The sequence below is a fragment of the Petaurus breviceps genome, unplaced genomic scaffold (genome assembly GCF_028583685.1).
Source record: "Petaurus breviceps papuanus isolate PSGF00001 unplaced genomic scaffold, PetGlider_PUasm1.0 91041, whole genome shotgun sequence".
Classification (NCBI taxonomy): domain Eukaryota; kingdom Metazoa; phylum Chordata; class Mammalia; order Diprotodontia; family Petauridae; genus Petaurus; species Petaurus breviceps.
In genome coordinates this window covers 1,055,356-1,069,951 of record NW_027187400.1, presented here as the reverse complement: position 1 = coordinate 1,069,951, position 14,596 = coordinate 1,055,356, and the positions used below count along the sequence as shown (strand labels likewise).

Below are 14,596 nucleotides of genomic sequence, written 5' to 3'. Positions count from 1 at the left end.
AGAAATGAAAAATTACTAAGAGAAAAAAAATTTATTTCAGTAAGCAAGTTCAAGTTCAAGAACACACCCTTTCTTTCTGTTAACAATCCATAAAAACAGTCAGGCAACATGAGGGAGAATGGGGAGGAAGTAAAGGGGGAAGTATTGTTTTGGTGTTTATTGATTAATGTTAACAAAATGCGTCCACTTTTTTTATTATTACTCCATACATGTTAAAGGGCACCCAGTGCAGTGCTGGGCCTAAAGTTAGAAAGACTCATCCTGAGTTCAAATCTGGCCTCACACATTTACTAGCTATGTGATCCTGGGCAAGTCACTTAACTCTGTTGGTCTCAGTTTCCTCATTTGTAAAATGAACCGGAGAAGGAAATGGCAAACCACTCCAGTATCTTTACCAAGAAAACCCTAAATGGGGACACAAGACTAAAAAACGACAACAACTGAATACATGTTAAGATAATAGATTCTCTGACAGATATAACTAGAATGTGATTCAGTTACTACCTCTGATCATCAATATCGAGATAGGTATGCAAAAGGGAAAAGGTATTTGCCTCTATCAAGACCGAAGTCTTGGCCAAAGTTCAAATGAAAAGAATTACCCTATAGGTGCAATTGTTGACTGATGATACTTCGATGATTACATCAAGGTTCGCAATACTAAATATCCTTCTCAAGGAGATCCAGTCACTCAAGAAATCAGAATAACAATTTATATTGATATATCAAATGAACGAAAAATGACCCAGTGGCCAAAAACCAAATAAAGGATGAATGAATATATATGTATGTTTATATAAGCATTATGTATGTATGCAAGCACATTCAGGTGTGTGTAGATGAATAAATCAACACATATTTCTCTTATGTGGATATACTGATGGACAGAAGGAACAAAGGGTAAAATGTATTTCAAGAATTGTATTGCACTTTTCAACAATTGTAAACTTCTCCTCTGCATACCCAAAAACATCTTGTTAATAACCTTGCCAATAACTTAAATAGTTTGAAAGAGGATAAATAATCAAAACACTGCAAACTGTCAAACATACTCCTATAGTACTGGTAGACCTGTGAAGACCTGTGAACCTATTCACAAAAAGGGACTAAACTGTCCAGCCAATATTGGACATGTATCCCAAAGAGAGACACTTAAGAACAACTTTTAATGTAGCAAAAAAACTGTAACAAAGTATGTGTCAACTGCCTAAGAAGGGAACTAAAAAAAGTATAATGGAATATTACTGAGTTATTATAACCCAATGAATAACAAAGGTAATCAAGAAGAGAAATGAAAAATTACTAAGAAAAGAGAAAAAAAAATTCATTTCAGTCAGGAAAAGGAAGAAAGAAATGGGGGAGCAGGAAGAGAACATAGGCAAGGTAATGGAGACAACCTTAACTGCAGAATCTCTTTATCTGAAGATGCTTCAGGCAGGAAGATGTCTGTAATACCTACTTTCCAATGTAAGATTTCCATTCATGGGGAAAACCACTAGCTCCCAAAACAATCCATTTCATTTCAGACAGCTCTAACGGTAAAATTTTTTGCTTACTGAAGCCTAAATTTGTCTCCCTAAATTCCATTCACTGCCACTACCTTTTTAAATACTGAAAAGAGGGAAAGGGTTAAAAATGCCCTCCCCACCCCACAGATATTTCTTCCATTACAACATTTCTCATGAAAGAGAAAAGCAAAGGCTCTAGTTTACAGATAAAAAGAGTATAGCACAAGAAAAATCTCTTTCAGGAATGTCAAACAGAAAGGCAAATATATAACAAAACAGTTTTAGCAGCAATTTTTGCTATAGCAAAAAACTGTAAACAAAATAAATGCCCATCATTTAAAGAAAGTTGAAACAAATTAAGGTATGTGAATATGATAGAATATTACTAGACAGTAAGAAATAATGACTATTAAGAATACTGTGAAGTATTGTGAAGTTAAGTAAAAGCAGGAAAACAAAATATACTACTGCAATAATATCCATGGAAAAATAATACGAAAAAATCCAAACTGAATGTAGTGTAGTTAGAATAACCAATTTTATTTCAATTAGAAGAAATAAGACTGGGGGCGGCTAGATGGCACAGTGAATAGAGCACTGGCCCTGGAGTCAGGAGGACCTGAGTTCAAATCCAACCTCAGATACTTAGTTACTAGCCATGTGACCTTAGGCAAGTCACTTAACCCTGCCCTGCCTTCCCCCCCTCCAAAAAAAATAAAAAAAAGAAGAAATAAGACTACACCACCCACCCTTCTTTTCAGAAATAGGGAACTATGGCTATAAAACACTGCATCCAACTTGATCTGTGGTCTTAATTAGTTTTGCTGAACTTATTTTTCACTTCTCTGCTATAAAAGAAGACAATTTAAAAACAAGATAAAATAAGATTTTAAAAATCCAAAGAATAATCTCATCCCTGCAGAGACTACAGAGAGGGACAAGAAAGTGAAGTAAAAGTAAAGATAACTCATTATCTTTATTTTATTATTTATAATTATTATTTAACTTATTATCTATTATCTTATTAAAGAGAAACTTATTATCACAATTAAGGTATCACAAAAGAAGGAAGAATGAAAAAAGAGGAAGGTACTGAGGTCAAAAAAGATTAGAAGAAATAGAGATAAAAAGGAAAACTATCTTACTAAGAAAAACTATGCTCAGGCATAGTTGTAAATGGAGAATACGAACCTGCAGTCAATTAAAGCTGATTTGCTTTATGGACTTTTTCCCAACTTCATCTGAGAGTTGGAGTACCAGTCAAGCTATTCTGAGGAAATGGCAAAGGCTCTGAGAAAAAAATCCCCCAGGAGCTGCAAGTACAAATAGTCTTAACCTACTGTTGACTAGTTTAGTGGAACTATCCTACCTCCGAACCCTGTGTCTCCTGGTCCTATCCCCAGCATATCTTGCCAACCACCAACCATAGATACATGTGTCCTAATCTCTCTCCAGGATGCTGAACACCACTGGAGGAAGTTCCACAATCATGGATCCTTAACAAAATCATGTTAAGTCATCTCACCAGAGCTATCTATCAACCCCAGAGAGACCCAAATGACAATTCTCAGAAGATGAAACTGTTATTTCTTTCCTCAAACCCACACATCACTCTCTCTCTCAGCAGAGTAATCAGCCTGCACCAAAAAAAAAAAAAATAGAAGCCATCTAACATGACCTTCCTCTACATCTCAAAATCTACTACATGATCCAAATTTTCTGCTCTTTGGTTCCATTCTGAGAAAGAGTTGATCAATCTCCTTAAAACTGACACAACCCTTCTACTTTTTTTTTTAATCGACAATAATCAGACTTCTTTCACTCCACACGAACTGAGAAAAAAAAAACTAAAAACAAAGCCCATTAGAAACATGGATAATGAAGCAAAACAAATTTCTACATCATCCATGTCAGATATAATACAGATAGTCTCATTCTGCATTCTGAGTCTTTCACTTCTCTGTCAAGAAGTGGGTAGCATGATTTATCATTAGTCCTCTGGAATCATGCTGGTCATTTCTAAGATCACAGCTCCTAAGCCTTTCAAAGTTGTTTCAAAGTACTGTAAAAACAATATTGTTTTAGGTTGGAAAAGATGTGCCACCTGGCACTTTGAATGAGAATTTCCCTAGGTATGGTAGCTCTGTGTACAATTGTTGGGGTAGATCAAGACTAGAGAATGGTAACTGGAGATGGAAGGATGGAGCTATGAAGCAAGCAGCTTCCTGCCAGTAACTAGAAAAGCTCCAGCATAAGCATTCAAAGGTATTGTTCCATTAACTAATGATGACACTGTATTAGTTCATTTCTAATATTCCAGAGTACACCAAAGTCACCATGACTCTTTCTGTAAAGGGCTATTAATCATTAAGTCCTACTGTCACCTTTATCATTTGAAGCACACTATCAGTTACAAACAGGTTAATACACTTCAAATGACATTTGACCAAGATGTTCAATGAAATCAAGCCATGATATCAACTGAAGCCTGGTTGTCTCAAAATTATCTCATATTTATAGCTAGCTATTATATGACCAGACTTCACAGACTAGAGCTAGACCTTCTATTTTAGGAATTTTTTTTTGGGGGGGGGGGGGACATGTTACAGACAGATATTCCCCTTTAGCAGTCTGGTGAGACTCATGAACCCCTTCTCAGAATAAGCTTTTTAAATTCATAAAATAAAATCCATAGGCTCACAGAGGAAACCAATTATATATATATATATATATATATATATATATATATATATATATATATATTTTTTTTTAAGTTTTTTAAATAAGTCCACAGACCCAACTGGGGGGAACCATCTTCTAGGTCCTCAAATGCAGCCCATTAACCGAATCCAAACTTCGTCAAAGGGCCACACTTGAGGACCTAGAGGACCACAGGTTCCCCACTTTTGGACCAAGGTTAATAACTATTCTAGTCCAACCCCCTGATTTTCCAAACAAGGAACTAACTTGCCCACATGCATCCTACACAGTGTAGACAGTAGTACTTCCCAAGATCAAAAACAAAAAACAAAAAAAGGAACCCAAAACATTACAAGTGAAAAGGCCACAGAATTTTAGAATTTTATGTACATTTTGAAAATCCATTTATGCACATTGTAATAGAAACACACTGCCCCACTTTTGTTCTGCCACCTGTCCACAACGTTCATTACATTACATGACCATGCTGAAATAATGTGGACTTAGGCTCTTTCAATTAGGCAGATACAAAGAGGAAGAAAAAAAATGCAAAGAAATTGGGCTCTGACAATTTCACTTTGCTTGAGAGTTTACTTCCTTTTGCATCTAGCAATTAGTACTGTCAGTCCACTGCTGTTTTGAGGGGGGAGGTGATAAGGAAGACAGGACAGACTACCTTTGCCTTCGAGATCAATACTCATCCCTAAAAGAACTTCTTAACATCTTAAGTAAGCGATGATTATTATTTCAATGTTTCCACCTTTCATCGTAACCTATCTCCCAAACAAGAATGAATCTAAGTTCCATGAGGCACAAGGATAACATCTTATCACCCACAGTGCCTAGCAATAGCCTGCATATAGGAAACACTAAAATATCTGTTCAATGGATGAATGAGGGCCAGTAACCCTTCCTAAAGAATAAATGACTCCTATTCACAACAGAGTACTAAACCAAAATGATTGCTTATTTGCAAAGAGTGATTTAATTTCCAATACCAACTTCAAATATAGCCAAAAGAAATTATTTGGAAAAGAGAAAAAAGGTCATTCTAATATCACTTGCTGATATCACACCGAGTATAAAAGAGGAAATCCATTCAAACTATGATGCCAGCTGACAGACACATAGGAGCGAAATATGTAATGAGGTGAGGGCATGGAGAAAGAAGGGCGGCTTAAGAAGTCTAGACAAGAAAAGAGATTCAGCCAATATGCCTAAGAAACCTATATTCAATCTTTATTCTCCCCAGTTCAAAAAATAGGGCCCAAAGACCACCGAGTGCAGTAACTTCAAGCATGAGTAACCACATTTTTCAGCAGCATTCAACCTCTATACTCGGACAAAAGAAAGAGGAACAAGATCTAGATGCACAAAAATATTCACAGCAGTCCTTTTTGTAGTGGCAAAGAATTGGAAACTATGAGGATGTTCATAAACTGAGGAACAGCACACAAATGTAATATACTACTACTGTACTCTGAGAGACAATTCTCAAAGAAACCTGGAAAACTTATATGAACTGATGCAGAATGAAGTCAACAGAATATGGATAACAAGTTAAACTGTAAAAACATTATAAAACAAACAATTTTGAAAGATTTAAGAACTCTAACCAACATAGGTACCAACTACGACTCCAAAGAACTGATAATGAAGAATGACATTTACATACCCTGACACAGAAGTGACAGATTCAAAAGAAGTAAGAGACACATCTAGGAACATGATTTTTGTAGGAATTTGAAATGTTTTGTTTGGCTGCATATCTGTTAAAGTTTTTGTTTTTATTTCACTCTCTACTCCCATGGAGAATGACAAGGAGAAAAAAAAACACATCACTTCATTCCTCCCAGATCACCCCTGCCCCTGAATTTCTACAACACTTATGGTTTATACTACAGTATTTCAGAATCAGTCTTGTATCATAACCTACTCCTTTTATATTAAGATCTTATCTCTCCAAGAAGACTGCAAACTATCTGGGAGCAAAGAACACATCTGGAATTTTAGTAACCTCTTTGTCCCCAACAGCACTGAGCCCTCAAAACATGCTGTTCTATTGACTGACTGACTGAACTTCAGAAATACCCCACAATGGAGCACCAGAAGAAAGGCAGGAAGGTCTATTAAGATCTCATACTTCTACAACCAGTTTTAAAAAATACATGTAAAAAAAGTTATTGTCAGACTTTAAAAGGTATTTTTTAAAACACTCTTCTGCTGGGGGAGGGGGGGGAATATTGCACTGCTTCCTAGCTTCATAGAATACAATAAACTACATAAGAAATTTGGTATCTTTTTGGTTATTAAAAAAAGGCAACTGTCCTCAAAAATAAAGTTAAATTTAGTTTTACTGTTTCCTTAGCAACTTAGTTAAATTACAGGTTCCTAGGATGTAGTGCTAAAATAATCTAATCTAACACTATAATTTTACAAATGCAGAAACTGAGGTTCAAAGTGGTTGTTAAAGAGACTTGGTCATCATGGTCACACTGATATTTAGTTAGAAAGCAGAACTCAACTGAACTCAACTGTTATGATTCCAAAGTCCAAAGTCAGGCTGCTCTGGATTAAAACACTTAACACAACCACACAAACACACAACAGAGCCCAAGAAACTAATAAAAATCCACCGTGTTCCTTTCCTTTCTGTTCCCTTGAGAAGTGGTCATTAAGGATCAAGATTTATGGAAACATCACAAATACCATGAAACTGAAGTTCACTTAGGCTCCTACCAGTATTTCACCTACAGCCTGGGAAAAATTTCTCAAGGTGCAGAAAATGTGTCTACCTATTCTTTTAAAAACTATCCCTAAATTTGTTTGATATGTTTGGGGGTAGGGGTGACCTGGCCAGGATGTCCACAAGTGTCACACATTACACAGGCTTGTGGACTTTGTCAATGTATTGATTAGTAGTGCTGATTTTTTTTCCTCATAAAAAATACTATATTGTCACAAGGGAAAGGGTTAGGGGAGGGATACTTGGGATTACTATGAAGATGTAAGAAACAGAAGATACCAATAAAAACTTAATTTTTAAAAAACCAACTGGCTTTACCAATCTCTCTAGTATTCTTCAGTGAGTGTTTCTGTTCCAAACTTTATCAATGTTAAGGCTAAAATAGTAACTAAAATTAGTATTTTAAAAATTATTTAAAAATAGAATTGTATACACAGAGGGTCAAAGACAAATCATGACAGTGTACACAAAGGGAGGCAATACAAATTGGTCATAGATTTGTTTCTGTTGAAGGTCATTTCACATAAGTATTTGTAAATGTAAATTTAATTTGTATTGTGATTATCTAAAATTCATATACTATATGTTGAAATGAAATGAAAACTGGCTCTATCCAATGGGCCTAGCAGCAAGTCAGAAAGGGTCCAGAATATCTTCCTCCTCTGAGCACATTAGACCTTTGTCCTAATAGTCTACTGTTCAAAGTTTATGTGGCAATGAAGAAACGGATTCTGAAAGGATCTCTCACCTAATAATTTTTAAGAACCTGCTATTGTGAACATCAATAACTCACTCCAAGCTTCAATAGCCATAGAGCTTTGTGACACTGGGAAAGAACATACTATATAGGTCCCAAAATAAATAAATCTATAGGAGAAATAAACAAAGAAATGTTTCTGAATAAGTTTTGATTTTTACTTCTCTTTAAAATAAAAATTAAGAATGTGCTTAAATGAAATTTAATCATAGTACAGGGGCAGCTAGGTGGCACAGAGAATAAATAGAGCACCGGCCTTGGTATCAGGAGGACCTGAGTTCAAATCCGGCCTCAGACACTTAACACTTACTAGCCGTGTGACCTTGGACAAGTCACTTAAGCCCAACTGCCCTGCCTTACCCCCTCCAAAAAAAAAAAATAGTACAGCAAAAAAGATATCTATTTCTATATTCAAATACTTAATGGACTTCTGAGTTCATCAATAAGGCAAGCCATCCACACTTGCCCATCTTACCTATGTTTTCCCAGGAGTTCTCCACCAATGTGCTAGGAGACCTTCCTCAACTTCTCCTAACATTAGGAAAACACCACTGAGACACCCAAGTTAGACCTTTCTCATCCTCTGCACTGACAATCAGTCTATCCTCTCTTTCAATCATATAATCCCCCATGACATCTCTGAATCTGGGTCTTCAATCCTCATTAGTTGTGAGGTACAGCATGCTCACATCTCTCAGCTGTCTCTCTATTGCCCTCTGTACAACACTCATTCTCAATTCTTCAGAAACTGTGGTGACAGAGGTGGTGAGCTAAAATATGCAAAAGGAGACACCAATAGGAGAATGTGTTTTGCCTGACTCTGCTTGTTTATTATGCAGGTTTTGTTTTTCTTATTTTAGAGGAAGAAGGGAAAGGAAGGGAGGGAAAAAACATATGATTAATAATTTTTAAATAAAATTTAATTTAAAAATTTAAAGATTTTTGGTATAATTGATAAGACTAATGAAAGAAGGTCCCAGAAAAAAGATAACAAAATGTGAGAGAAAGAGAAATGTGGAAAATTAAAACAGAATAGTCTGGATGATAAGATATTCCCTAAATTGACAGAAATGTTTGTGCTCAGCTGTTTTTTCTGGGTTATAAAAAAAAGTTCGATTGGAGTAGGAGTGACTCCAGCATAAAGACAAAAGGCATCAATTAAAAAATATGCTAAATGTATAGTAGGTAATAACTAGATTCCTACCTCCAAAGAGGCACTCTCTCAGTGCTTCAACTGGAGGAAAGAGATCATTTTATTTAGATTTACACACACCCCCAAAAAAGGCAACATTTCATACTGAAAAGGTAATTTTGAATTACTGATTTTTTTCTTGATCACAAGAAAATTTTCCTTAGTTTCCTCTTAAAATGGATCTTTTAGCTTCCTCAAGTCATATCATAAAAAATGTATTTATTAACCACCAATGTTTAAGAATAATAAAGATGAAGCCTAGTACAATCCATGCAATACTTATGTTTTCTTTCTTTAATATACTTCCTGGGTCTGTTGTTTTCGCTATATTTTATATTTTACATTTTCTTCTATTTTTTTCCCCAAGGTTTTAATTTTGTTTTAACATTTCTTTTTGTTGGGGCGGCTAGGTGACACAGTAAATAGAGCACCGGTCCTGGAGTCAGGAGGGACTGAGTTAAAATCCAGCCTCAGACACTTAACACAAAACTAGACATGTGACTTTGGGCAGGTCACTTAACCCTAAATTGCTCTACCTTCTCCCTCCAAAAAAAAAAAAAAAACATTTTTTGTTGTCTATGAGGTCATAAGCTTCTATTTGGTCCATTCTGATTGGGGGTAGGGGTAGAGAAGCTACATGGCTCAGTGGATAGAGTACCTGGTCTCCAATCAGGAAGACTCATCCTGAATTCAAATCTGGCCTCAAATACTTAGCAGCTGTGTGACCCTGGACAAGTCACTTAACCTTATTTGCCTCAGTTTCCTCATCTGTAAAATGATCTGGAGAAGGAAATGGCAAACCACTGTAGTATCTTTGCTAAGAAAACCCCAAATGGGTCACAGAGTCAGACACAAGCGAAAAATGGCTCAACGACAACAAAATTTTCAGGGACTTTGTTACTCGGGCAAGGGTTTTTACTGCTTATGCCAAGCTATTAATTATCTCTCCAATTCTTTCTTCCAAAGGTCTCGTTTCTTTTTCAATTTTTCCCTGCAGTACTAATGTTTCATTGACAAAAACATTTTAAAATTCTTGCTTCATCCCTTCCAGGAATGCCAACTGAATTTGTGCCCAAGCTGTGCTTTACTTGAGCTTTTGCTTGCTGATGTTTTGGAGTCATGCATGCTCTTCTTCTGGGTCTGTGTATTCTTTCACTTAAAAGTTCTCGAGAGTGGGATTCTTTGGTTGGCTGGCTCAGTCTCCCAGCCCACTTCTTGACTTTGGACTAGATGTTAGGGCAGGTCTCTACCACACTTCTGGAAGGAAGGGTGAGGTGGCCTTGTTGCTGCTTTTTATACGGTATTGAGTTGTGTTATTCCAGGATCTGTCAGTCAGTCAATAAGCATTTATTAAACACTTAATATATACCAGGCACTGTGCTAACTATGTTGGAGACATGAAAAGAGCAAAAGAAAGCCAGTTCCTCCCATCAAGGAGCTCACAACCTACGTGATCTCAGGGACAACACAGGAGTGAGACCTGGATGCTCCGTACTGCCAAAGTGGTCTGATACAGTACCCCCTGATCTGAGCTCTGCAAGTTCTTGATTTGGGTTTGAATCTGCATGACATACCTGAAGGCTTAACTCCTTAGGAGTTTCAAAAGATTATTGTTGGTCCCACCCACCATCAGAAAGCTATAAAGTTTGCTGGGTCAGAGGGACAGAACTGTAGGTTTCCCATTGGTCTGGGATTCCTGCCCTGGTTATTCTTCTACAGGCTTCCGAATGAGTTAGAAGACAGAGTCAAAACCCCACTGCATTCCTGGTGTCAGAACCACACAGCTGTCTGCTTCTGAACTTGTTCCTCCCTCAGATCCAAGACCCTTTTTTATCTCAGAAAGCCACCCCTTGGAATAGCTGCCCACCTCAGTCTACCCTGGATCTGACCTGGAATTTATCTGGATAATAAGGAATGAAGCTGCCACTTGGGCCCTTTCCCTAACCCAGCACCAGGTCCAGGTGCTCTAGACCAACCTCCAATCCCATATAGGAATACCCTGTACATTATCTATGATCTATCAGATATCCGTTTGAACAATTCCATTAATGAGGAGGATTGTACGATCTCAAAAGGCAATTTCATTTACTTCCCTGCAAAGTGTCATCCATCTTGTCCCAGGTCTGTAGTATAGTGGCACAGAGAATAAATAGTTTATTCCTCTTCCATATCACAGGCCTCCAGATAGCACACAATGACAATGTTTCCTCTAGCACCACCCCTAATAACCACTTCTGCAGGATAAAAAGTTTGAGTTCTCTTAACTGTTTGTAATAGGACAGTTTCCAGATTGTCTACCATGTTGGTCCCTCTCCTCCAGATTTGCTCTAATTTGCCACCTAGAATGGTATAGTGGCAAAATACTAGACTTGGAAAAGAATTAGTAAGAGAGTGAACCCTATTGCTTTAAAAATTGTGTGGCAGGGGCAGCCAGGTGGCACAGTGAATAGAACACCAGCCCTGGAGTCAGGAGGACCTGAGTTAAAATCCCACCTCAGATACTTAACACTTACTAGTAATGTGACCTTGGGCAAGTCATTTAACCCCAACTGCTCTCCAAAAATAAAAAAATATATGTGTGGTACTTTAAAAGTGTGTCATTAGATGAAGTCTCTGTTTCATCATATATAAAACTGGGACAACAAAACTTGCACTGCCCCTAAACCTTTTGCAATCATGAAGTACCTAAAAGTAAGCTTAAAATCTTTACTAGATTATTATATCATTTTCACTGTTCTTTTATATTTAATAGTTCAATGGGCTACTGCACAGGTGGACAAAATAGCAACTTCTATAATTAAATAAAAGTATGGGAATCCAAACTTGTCTTCTATAGGCTCACTGATAACATCTTAGGGGCAGTTCCATTAGCAGGCTGGATAGTTTTCTACATTTTAAATTGTTTTTTCCTCCACATGGTTTAGACATAATGAGTATTTGGTAAGCTATTACAAACAATTTTTCCTAAATTTTTATGGAATAATGTAAAACTATGGCAACAGTTTTTAGACAATGGTCTAATATCATTTATTTGTTGAATCCTCAATGGTATTTTGAGGTCAATATTTGTAACAAGGATTTTGTCATGATAGTTTACTGAAAGGTAGCAAGTGTCTGATAAATAAACCTAGCCAAGGTCATGTCTTTCTAGTATTCACTAAGTGCTAAAATTTTGTAGCTGACAGGGACATGTGGCATAGGGTCTACTGTTTCCTTGCATAATCAGATAGGGAAATCCGAGCTCCTTAAGGATGTAATCTGTAATTTCCAGAAAGATAACCCAGTTCTATGAATAGTCATCATAAAAGAAAAGCACATTTCTTATTTTATTTGATGCTTCTTTTTCTTTTTCAACATATTATTGGATGATTTCATCCAATTTTTATTTAATTTAATTAAAGGATTTAATACATCCCTACTATATAGCAGAAACCATGCTAGTAATTAGGGATATAGAAACAAAATTAAAACCATTTTGGTGTTCTAGGAGCTTATTTTCTAAGGAGGGCAATGTGTACATATATCCATATATACAAAATACAGACAAGGTATTTAATGGATGGACAAGCTGCTGAAGGAATCAGGAAAGGGCCCAGAACAGTAAAGTCACAGGGAGGACAGGTTTAGAAAGAAAGAAAGACCATGAGCACTTCCAATTCACATGACCAACAAGATGAAGAACTGGACATTTTCTCTGATCTTCCCATTCTCAAAAATAGAAATTATACAGAGATAAAGTCCTTTCAGCTGTCTCCATGGTCTAGGACATCAAGAACCCAAAGAAGGAAAGAAATTTCATGAACTAATGCCTATCAGTCACTCGCTGAGCAACCTTTCTCTGAGTAGACACCACACTCTCAGAAGCCAACCTAGCCCAAAGGCTTGCAACAGAATGCAACCCCACACCCTGACCTCGCCCTCCCTCTCTCCGATGCCAAGGAGATTCAAACACCAAACTGGAGAAATTTGCTGATGTCAGGATAGCCAGTGTAGTGGCTGCAACAGAGTTCTGTAGCAGAGGACATGTGTCTGAGCTCGTAATAAGGCTCAACTCTACACCCTGATCCCTATCTACTCCAAGTACCTTGGAGTCCAAACTCTGAAAGGCAGAAATTTGCCTGGGGAGTGACAGCAATAGCATGGCAGCACTATATATTACTGGTAGGAACAGTACACTGGGTGTGGGAGGGGACAGGACACATGAGACTTCACAAAGCCTAAGGAAAAGAGCCCAACATCGAACTGGGGCCAGTTCTGTCTCCCCAAAAGTCCCTTGGGGCAGAGATCTAGGATGGTCAATGGCCAATCACCATGTATGGGAAGAAGTTGAATTGCTTTGAGATCTAGCCCACAGGAAAACCACCATCAGAGGAGAAGAGTCAGTAAGTGAGAAAATAATGAAAAAATACTAAAATTATCAAAAATCTCAGAAGGAAGGAAATTCATAGACCTGAAGAAAAGCAGATAAACCAACAGGGAAGACATAAAGAGCAAAAGGAAATATGGTTTCCAGATCTGGTAAATGAGTTCAAGTATCTAAGAATAAATCCTGTAAAACAAAGGAAAAAGGAAAACAAGACTGGGGACCCTGTGGATTTCAGGAGTGCAGGAAACCACATAGCACACAGTTCTTAAGCAGTTTAAAAGAGAAATAAGAATTATGAGTAGAATTTGTGGCCCAGACAGTAGAAATAACTGACAGAACAGAAAAACTTCAATCTACAGTGGCAAATCTCACCAAAGAAACAAAAGAGAAACAAACTGACCAATGCAAATACAGAGAAGTAAAGGACAACCTGGCAAAAAAGAAGCAAAAAGCAGTAATAATAAAAGAAAACATGCTCCATACAAGCAAAACATAGCATTCTCAAAGAAAGGAAGCTTAGATTTCCCAGAAGAATTAAGACAAAAAAAATTTTTAAATCACAATGCAAGAAGTAAATGCAGGGGGAGGCTAGGTGGCGTAGTGAGTAAAGCGCCGGCCCAGGAATCAGGACCCAAGTTAGGTTCCGGCCTGACACTTAACACACACACACACACACACACACACAAACTAGCCATGTAACCTTGGGCAAGTTACTTAACCCTAATTGCCCTCCAAAAGGCAAAGAAAAAAAAAGAAGTAAATGCAAGATAACTGCTCAGAACAGGGAGTTTTCAGATGAAGAAATTAAAGCTATCTATAGTCATATAAAAATGCTCTAAATCACTTTTGATTAAAGAAATGCAAATTAAAACAGCTCTGAGGTACCCACACACCTATCAGACTAGCTAACATGACAAAATAGGAAAATGATAAATGTTGGAAAACTGGAGCACTAATGCATTGTTGGTGAAGTTGTGAACTGATCCAACCATTCTGGAGAACAATTTGGAACTATGCCCAAAGGGTTAAAAATGTGCATACCCGTTGACTCAGCAATATCACTTCTAGGTCTGTATTCCAAAGAGATCAAAGAAATGGAAAAAAGACCCACTTATACAAAAATGTTTATAACAACTCTTTTTGTGATGGCCAAGAATTGGAAATTGAGGTAATACCCATCAACTGGGGAATGGCTGAACAAGTTGTGGTATATGAGTGTAATGGAATACTATTGTTCCATAAGAAATGAGCAGGTAGACTTCAGAAAAACCTGGAAAGACTTACATGAACTGACGCTGAGTAAAGTAAGCAGAACCAGGAGAACACT

General features: G+C 37.1%; 1 protein-coding gene across 20 annotated transcripts in view; it reads right to left on the bottom strand.

The window, feature by feature from the left end:
• PUM1 (pumilio RNA binding family member 1) overlaps positions 1-14,596 on the bottom strand; it is a 175,783-nt gene that overhangs the window by 127,758 nt on the left and 33,429 nt on the right. The gene's annotated exons all lie outside the window — the stretch shown is intronic.